The following is a 10,034-nucleotide window of genomic DNA, read 5'->3' as shown; positions in this document are numbered from 1 at the left end:
TTTTTTTTTTTTTTTTTGTATACATTGGCTGTTATCTTTTTCTTTGTTCTAAGCTCTGATAAAGGCTGGAAATTCTGACCAAAGTTTTTTTTTCAACTTATTTGTGTTATTGTCTTACCACTATCTTCTCTTCATAAAACTTTTTTTATGTCGGAATAGAAAAGATGCTGTTAACGCTGAGTTCTAATACCCTCCCCTCGCTGATCCGGCAATAAGCTTTGCAAACGTAATAAAAATACCGCCCAAGGTAAAAAAAACAAAAAAAACTTTCCTGGCTCGAGGAAAAACTAGCCCTAATTTTCACGGGATTGTTGAAAAAAGCGTTCAATTGTGAAATAGCACCTTCATCCCCCTAACGAGAATCCTTCCATTTTCCTTTATTGCAGACCCAACTCAAACAACCAAGAAAGTCGTTAAGTTTCTGCTCTTGGCATTACAAGCTGAAATCAACCGTTCTCAGGAGAATTTCCATTTATGTGTAGTTTAGTTGATTAAAGTGAAAAATTTACGTTATTTTTTTTTTCAAATTTAAGTCGTACATGAGTATCACAAAACTTAATAATAAATAAATATTGCGGTTACCAAATCCGGTTTAGTAAGACTTGAATATTGGTTGTCTAATGATGCATTTATGTAATGACCTAGATGTCCACCCCGCTTCATATTTACTCTCCTATTTACCTTATACAATCGATTACAAGGACCTTCTTATGCCTAACCTACTTTTATTTTGAGTGATTGCTTTTTGTTGGGTTTTAATGTAATTTTCGTTGCTTATATAGCGTGTTTTTATCAGCAGGGATATAAAAGCTGAAGAGCATATTAATGGTCTTATGTCAAAAGTTGATGTATCTACTTTTGAAAAACTATTAAAAAAAAAAAAAATATCAGAGCATGTTATGTTGATGAGGTAAATCTTTACTAGTAACACCTATTTGACTCAAGAAATTCAAATTTTAATTTTAAAATTAAGTGAATAAGTTTAAGCTATAGAATTTGTATTTTCAAGTAAAAATTTATTTTTACTCATGACCCTCTTCTTGGTCAGCTCTGACATATAATTCTAATTATAGTGCGGGAGTCATGTTTTCATTTCGTGGGACCGCCTCAGTAATATAAGTCGTCTTCCTAGGCCGGATTTGAACTGGCGCCGCTGCAGTTCCAAATTTGTTAATACCAACGCCTCAAGCCATTCGGCTAATAACGGCCTCAAAAAAGTTTGAGAAGTGTATATACTAACTTTTTATTGAAAACTGCTTATTTCCATGCAGAAGTATATACGTTTTTAAATGTTAACTCTCACTTATCACCACCGTGAGGGCGCAGCATGAAAATTAGGGCTAGTTTTTCCTCGAGCCAGGAACGTTTTTTTGTTTTTTTTACCTTGGGCGGTATTTTTATTACGTTTGCAAAGCTTATAGCCGGATCAGCGAGGGGAGGGTATTAGAACTCAGTGTTAACAGCATCTTTTCTATTCCGACATAAAAAAAGTTTTATGAAGAGAAGATAGTGAGTGGTAAGACAATAACACAAATAAGTTGAAAAAAAAACTTTGGTCAGAATTTCCAGCCTTCATCAGGACTTATAACAAAGAAAAAGAAAACAACTAAATAATACACAAAAAAAAAATAAATAAATAAAAAGAGAAAATATATACAGAATGATTAAAGTAAATAATTGTACATAATGAAAATAATTAAAAATAAAATGACGAAAGAAGTGGAAAATAAAACGTATATATAGGTAATTAAATAAAAATTAACAATTATTAAATGGTAATTAGTAATTAAATATAAATAAATTAGGTAAGTAAAATAACATAATTAAGGAAATTAAAATTTAAACTTATATACTCTATAGATAATTTCTATTTCTATTATACACTACATATAATATAATTTCCTTGATTATGTTATTTTACTTACATATGTAAATACCTTTATATACTTTTTATTTTTAACTTTTATCATCACTTTATTTTTACAAATTTTCATTCTGTACAATTATTTACTTTAATCATTTTGTATATATTTTCTCTTTTTATTTATTTTTTTTCTTAATCATTGGATGATATCTTGTTCTTTGTTCTTAGCCCTGATGAAGGTTATTGCTTGTTTTACATTATTTAATAAAAAATAAATCTGTTCCTCTACTACCCATGATGGGTCACAACTTCTGTAAGGAAGTAAGTACTGTTACTAGACCTACGGTTGTGCTAATAGATGTTTTAGTCAGAATCAACTCGAATACCAGATTTGTCCCTAATTAATGTTGCCAAGTTTACAAGGCTGGATGAACCCTGTCAAATCCTCAGGGATAACTAACCACTACAGTAATAAAATTATCACACTACCTTACCACTGAGCCTGGCCGCTCTCCTAAAATTAAAATTTCATTTAAAAGATTTAGGGTGGTATCTCAATTTACTTTAATTGTAGTCTATAAATATTATCTTTCCTTGTGAGCATCATTTCTTATTTGCATTTTCTTAAACCATTGGCATGGTACTGAAGATTGGTTTAAGGTTTCGGATTTATAACTTGCATTTTAAGATTTTTTTTGTTCCTTTATGTATACTTCCGACTGACCCTTTGGTTGTTATATTCTTAGAATACAATCTTTCTTTATATAGCTAGCTTATATGAAAGCTTCCTTCTTACAAGAAGTAAAAAGGTCTGGAGGCTGAGCGTGGGTGATGATCACATCGCCTCTTTGTAAAATCTCTAGTCAAAAAATAGTATTTTCTAGCTAATTACTAAACCGATCTATTTTAAATACCATTAATGTACCTATACAGTTAAAACAATGTAATATTCAATAATATATAATTTTCAAACTAATATCTAAATACTTTAGATGTTTTATAGAAAATGTATTAAAATTTTTACATAATTTTTTTTCTCGATTTATTTCTTTCTGTATGGTTGTCTAAGGGTTTTAAAGGCTTAAGTATCTATTAATAATCGTTGAAGCTTTTTTTTTATAAATTTAAAAAACAGATCATACCTCACAATGATTAAACTGCGTGGAGAATTATCTGCGCCTGAAACGAAAAATATAGATGTATTAATATTTTAAAGACCTCATAATGCTGTGTAAGTGTTTTCATGTATGTTTGAGCATCTACGTTGACATCATAGCTACCATCTCTACAAATCTACGTAGACCTCAATTCTTTTATACTCAGCATTACCAAATCTAAATTGCTTCCTAAATGCGGAAGCTGCCGTTTACAGGGACCTCGAAGAGTTGCGAAACCACCGAAGAACATAATTCGAAGAGGAAGTTCGGACGAAGAAGCACAAAGCGTCACGCCTCCTTCCGCGGCAGTTATGGATCGACACCATGAACGGAGGCTTTTGAATATTCAGATAGCATCTAACTCGACCAACCTGTTCAAACTTTGGCTATACATTGACAAGTTAATCCGACATTTAAAGTGTATATACCTGGAACATTTCAGAAAAAAAGATAATTATTGTGAAGAATTTGGCCACAAGCCCAAGAGAATGAAAAAAGAATTATGAGTTGATCATTTCAATGAACATTATATACAGTTATAATGTAAATTTGATGACTGCTAACCATGATAAGGAAGAATAAAAAATTTCGGCTGTTCCAAAAAGAAATGTTTGTTGATTTCTTTCTTATAAACAAAAAATTACTTGTTAAGTACTGTTAAAAAAATATTAAATTTTTACCGAGTATACAGTAAATGTGAATATTGAAGTAAGTAAGGTGTCCGACCCTCTAAACATTATTTTATTTGATAAAAAAACTGATTTTTTGGCATCATTTTTCATTCAGCTCGATATTTTTAAAACTAAAAATAACACTATAACATTCATAGCATATTATTTAATAATATATTATTATGAGTCTTTACCTTCAACCTCCAGAAACAGGAGATATTGTTGCTTCTGCTCCCGCTTACTACATCTCAATAAAGAGCTAATAGACACATGTGCGCCGTTCGTTGGAGTAGTAGTTTCTATGATATTACCCAAAATAAATTAACTAAATATTGATTTTTCGTTACCTAGAAAAAAGCGTGGGTTTTGAAAAACACGTTATCGCGTTAACTATTGAGCTATTGGGTCTCAGAGGTGCAAAACCTTGTGAGGGAGTACAGTTACTAGAACAACAGTTGGGCAAGGATATGATTTGTTTAGAATCATGTTCGACCACCATATTTTTTTCCAATTAAGGGTACCCACTTTATGAGGTTGGGTCCTAACTCATGGGGCTCTAACCCACAGGGCTGACCCACGGTGACTGTAACAGAATAATTATCTGTTACAGTCGGATTGTTGGAGTTGATAACTCAGAGCCTTACCACTGAGTTACTCGCTCCCCAATTTTATTAATTATTAACTAATATTATGTACAATATAGTTGTAGCTAGTTAAAAAAAATGGCGTGAAATAACATTTTTTCCTCCCTTCGCTAAATATTTAAACGGAACTTTCCACCATGAAAACTTCATACCACAGATTTAAAAACTTAATTTAGTTTCTTGGTCTTAAACTACTAAGGAATACACAAAAAAGTTAATAATATTTCTGATAATTAATTTTAGTAAAAGAATAAGGTAGTAATTTTTACTAATCCGGGGTAACCTAGATGGTTTTTGCTTTACCTAGAATTATTGGTGACTTTCTCCAAATTCCATTGTTATAGACGTTACATTCTTTTTAAAAAATAGCTCTCTTTTATTCGATAAAAAGAACTTTTACTTTTACTAGTCAACTTTGAGTTGAAATTAATTCTCACTCGTTTCCGAACGGATATTTTTATATTATTTACTTTAGCAATACTTTCTTATACTAATTTTCTAAATAAACGGTTTGATTAACAAATTGGCTGACTCTAATTTATACTTTTAATAATACTTTTCGGGGTAAAATGTTAACATATTTCTTTTACAAAACTATGAAAGAAATTTAAAAATATTTCAATTAACTAAAATTATAATTATTATTATCTCTTGGCCATTTATTCAATGCTAAATTGTTACAGAATCAAAATTGAAAATACTAATATTGATTTTAAGGAATTATCCGATCAATTGAAAGTCTTTCATATCAGGTTTAGTGAAATTTCATAAAATAATTATTGTAACGAAAAAAATGATCGGAATGCCGAAACGGCCTTACAATGCGCATCTACCATTAGAGTCAAACCTATGTTAGAACCTTTTATTTAAGAGATTTTCGCTTTTACCCATAACCATTACATATTTCTATGTTAAATATATTTTTTCTAACATCTTCGAACAAATATATAATATGTCTGTATGACTACATTTATTTCCGTAATTTTGATCTTAATTTAGAAAAAATATTTTCCTGTCATTTCCTTTAGCTAATCATCAAATAATTTTATATTTTATTTTTATCCATTGTTGATTGCTTATAAAAAAATAAGTTGGTTAATTATTTCAAACTAAATTAAAGGTAATTCAGAGGAAGTAATTTTGACAATTTGGTATTTATGCCCTATCAGAGTATTTTAATTAGAACAAGACCTATCTGATATTAAGTATCATTTAATTCTACATTGATATACAGATAAATTTTTTTTAGAGCCGTTGTAAAATCGAGTTAGTATAAAAACTCGGTTTTATAAATTCACTTCAAAGGCACATCAGAAAGTGAATAAATACTAAGCATACTTTTATTCAGAGAAATATATTCGTTTAAACTGCTACCCTGTAATATTAGAGAAATATTTTACTTCAGAGATACAATGCATGTACATTCAACGCTTTGAAACTGTATAGTGAATTTTGAAATTGTATAAAAGAGATTGTAGATTTTTTATTATTTAGAATAGAATGTATTTTATTTTGCCCGACAATAGTCACTTAAACCGGACAGAGAGACAGAATAATGTATTGCATAAAAACCGGATGCGGTTGACTAACTTCCGTTATGTTCATAATGCTATTTCTATGTGATTGAATGGCCACACTATGGGGCAAGTGAATTGGCAAAGTATGTATTATTGCGTTTTGCCATTCTATGTCGGGTACCACATGATGAAGCTATTGGATAGTCATGCCTAATGGCAGGGTTGGGTTACATTGGCATTGGCAATTCAGACGGCCCTTGTCACCTAGATGGTACCTGAAGCGCTAAGGTAAACATAGCTTAATCACTAGACAGTCGCAAATCGGGTTACCACACTCCTGCGTCCTCTTCCATTAGCTTGTGTCATCACCGATTTAATGGACAGCTTTTGTCTCATAGGGAAAGCTACTGACAAGTAGTTATAATTGTTGCCTCAATCGGCTATTTCACAAAACATCTCTCTCACTTTATATATCCATAGCCATACTTCACAGTGGTGCTAAGTATACTTCTTCTAATTTTAAAAAAGATAAAATTATTTGAGATGTACTTAGCACCACTGTGAAATAGGTTATTGATATATACTATCGATTCTTTGCAAAATTGGAGGAAATAGACATTATTGTTTAATTTTTTAAGCGTCATTTTTTGCTCAATGTTCAATTTGTTAATTGAAATTATTTACTAATACTAAAATAAAAAAAAATTATAAGTTAATTATTTTTATTTAGAACTGTATAAATAAAAATATACACAACAAGTTAATTTGATGTTAGTGATAAAATGACATGAAAGAAACATGTGAACGAATGAAAGAAACATCTAATCATTGATAGTACTCCAATAAAAAAAACTATTTAAATTAGAAATTTAAAATTGTTGAATATTAGAATAGGCAAAATGTTTAAAATCAAGCCTAATTTGCAAAAAAAGATTTGAAACATTTTTAAAGGAACAAAATATCATATGGTTTCGTGATTTTTTTTAACAACCTCCGGACCACAGAATTTCCTCTTTTAGAAAAACATCCTTGAATAGATATTGACTTTCCAGACACCTTGTTTATGCAGGATGTCTCACTATAATTTTTGTTATCAAATTTTTAAAAAAAATAGTTCTCATAATGGAAATAGGATTTTAAATTTTTTTTTATGCTGGGAATATTTTCGAACCAATGAGACCGAAGGAGCAAAATTTTCGCTTACAGGACGCATATAAACGGGAAATAATCATTATAAAATATTTTTTGATTTAATTTTCTATGAGAATAAGTCTTAAAATAATGCTTATATTATGAATTCCGAAGTCAGTGTAATTACTGAAGATATGGTATACAAAATGGTTTAGTAGCAGATGGCACAAATAACGACAGTTTTTTATGAAGTTCAAAAATGGATGAACACATGCTCACTCAATATTGAGAAAAATGATTAGACAGTCTTCAATAAATCATATTGTAGTTCTTAAGTCCTAAATGCTAAAACCTCGCTTATCATTCCAACATGATTATTTATATCATTAATTACGGGTAAAATATTAAACTTCAGTAGGTATGTATTAATTATTGTGTTTGTTTATCAATCGTTAAATAATAACTTATTACCATTTTCTAATGTTTCTTTAAATTTAACTTTTAAAATGTAATCAAAATAAACTATGGTGAGCTTAGTATTAGTAAATTATTAAATAATAGATTTTTTTTTTATTTTAAAAACTTAAGTGATTTTAGATCATTTTGTGTTCATGCTGTATTTATAAATTATTAATTTATCAGTCTGAAATATAGTCTTATCCAATTATGTTTATAAATATCGTACAATATAATTGTTAATTTTATTTAAGGTAATTTGTATGTTATAATTTTATTATTTCATTGTCAGAACATAGTTTTAGTTTTTGATATAACTATATATGTTTTACATATATATTTTTTTTTTACTTTTAGCATATTTAATACTTTTTTTTATTTTGAATTATTAAGGCGCTGACAAATAGGAATCCATCAGTCCACAAGTTCTTCTTTGTCCTGGTAAACTTATTCCGTTGCGCTCAATATAAATGCGATGTGCTTGGTAAGATGAGGAGTCCGCACTGATAAGAACTTTCCATTTCGCCGGGATATCTCTGAAGGTCCAAACAATCTACGGAATTTTTTTTGTAGGCAATTAAGAGAACGTTTTTTTCATCAAACAGAAAGTTCACAGATAAGCTACTAATCGGAGAGTTTTTTTTAGTGCTTCATTAACTTGACAATGATGACAGGCAATAATCTCCAAGCAATGAAAAGGAAAACTAGTTTCGTTTGAATGAAAAAGAAATAATTTATGTAATTGAAAATGAGAAAATTATAAGATTATCATTAGAATTCATGGGTATGAAAAAACACAATTTTTATGTTATATCAACATTTGTTCATGGTTAAATTTTAGTTTTATATTATCGCCTCTAGCCTTCAAAGGGTCATTGGATAGTATATTGTGTATATTGTATTAATCATATTGTGATATAAATGTTAGACTTATGAGTTTTTGAAAGATTGTACATAAGGAATCAGTGGTTCTCTGAATCAGAATTAAAAATATTTTTACTTAATTTCCGATTATTTGACAAGTTTTTCAGCCATTAGAAAGTTGGAAAATCCTTAATTTGATAGGTATTTACCCCATATTTTCGTACGGGTGGAAATTTCCACGTATGCAACTATGTTCATTGCGATCACAGATACCGGTACTAAGTTTTTAAAAAAATACATTGTACGATTTAAAAAAAAAATTTCTACTTTTTGATTTCCTGAAAGAGTTCTTGAATTCAGAAACGATTTATTGTCCTACAACATGATAATCGATACACAATAATTCTAATATGATCTGTTGAATATTTTATTATTGTTTTTATAAATGTATTTTTTCGCAACTACGAGTTATGAAGATCAATCGACGATTCGTTTTCTGTGACTCCAGAAGTATTCAAGCCGTACGTATGTCCCATGAATATAAATATTTAACATAAAAAAAAGGATTAATATTGACACATTTCATTCTTTCTTGTAATTTTAGCGATCCTAATTTAATATTATTTCAAAACATTATCGGGCTTACGTAAAAATATGTTGAACTCCGATATCGTAAAAAAAAAAAAAAAAAAAAAAAAAAATGTTTTACTTTTTGGTTCTATCTGTAAAATGTTAATTCAATAAATATTATTTTCATAAATTAATTTCGTGATATAATTAAATTAAACTTAATTAGATTGATACAGAGCTTATTGTCAAGAATTTTACTCCATCTTATCCTTTTCTTTTATATCTGTCAAGGTTTGGCTAAGAATATTTATCATACATTTGACATGAAGGTCCTCATGAACTATAGGAGCTGAGGAATATCTCACCGTCTTGCACCATCAAGAAACCTATTCCTTTTACAGTGCCGCTCCCTAAATGGATGCGCTCTTCTTCAAAAGGAACAAATAATGGTTTGAGGCTAGGGCGTAAAATCATAGAAGATTAGAAAACACTTGTTTTGTATTATTGTTTCCTAGTAAGTTAATTTAAGCTTAGTGTCGCAGTATTGACTGTGTCTTAAGCTTAGGAACGTCTGTTTATAGTAATATTAGAAATACTGTGGTTGTCACTTAATAAAACTCATTATTTCTATGTTTATTATTATTTATAAATTTCCATTGCACATAATCAGCACAAGAAGAAATTCCAGTAATAATTTCAGCTTGTTTGAGTTACAGCGACCATTAACTGAGTGAGATATTACAGACACAAGCAGGCAGGTTCTATTATAAAGATTAAAATAGTTTCCATGGAAACCTGTTTAGAATATTTACTGTGTACTCATGGATACAAAGGCCATATCTTTACAAATACTGGTGCTATATAGATTTTAGTACTGTTTTGTTATAAATTACATAATTTTTCAAATGAGTTGTTAAAATGTATTTGAAAGTTTTACGGTTACCCCGGAAAAAAGTTTTATTTTTGGTTTGAAAAATTTGTCATAGTGTGAATTTTATGAATCCAGCCTAATTTCATGTCTAATGTATACGAGGGACGACTTATATCGTTTTTGAGATAGGGTGATCAATAAACCAGTGAATATGCGATTATAGACACGTAATCTCAATTCTTTATTATGTACTAATAATTTATATAATTATGTAAAAGTCAAATAAATT

The 10,034-nt window shown here is 29.3% G+C and overlaps 1 long non-coding RNA gene across 1 annotated transcript in view; it reads right to left on the bottom strand.

The window, feature by feature from the left end:
- LOC136795998 (uncharacterized) overlaps window positions 1–10,034 on the bottom strand; it is a 301,995-nt gene that overhangs the window by 220,933 nt on the left and 71,028 nt on the right. Inside the window, exon 2 of the long non-coding RNA XR_010843697.1 lies at window positions 3,007–3,043. This is a non-coding gene — a long non-coding RNA (uncharacterized lncRNA). The remainder of the gene's footprint in view (window positions 1–3,006; window positions 3,044–10,034) is intronic.

This window comes from Halyomorpha halys, unplaced genomic scaffold (assembly GCF_000696795.3).
Source record: "Halyomorpha halys isolate HHAL.00 unplaced genomic scaffold, Hhal_1.1 Scaffold858.1, whole genome shotgun sequence".
Classification (NCBI taxonomy): Eukaryota; Metazoa; Arthropoda; class Insecta; order Hemiptera; family Pentatomidae; genus Halyomorpha; species Halyomorpha halys.
Note: the sequence above shows the minus strand (reverse complement) of the source record. Positions and strands in the feature narration are given on the sequence as shown.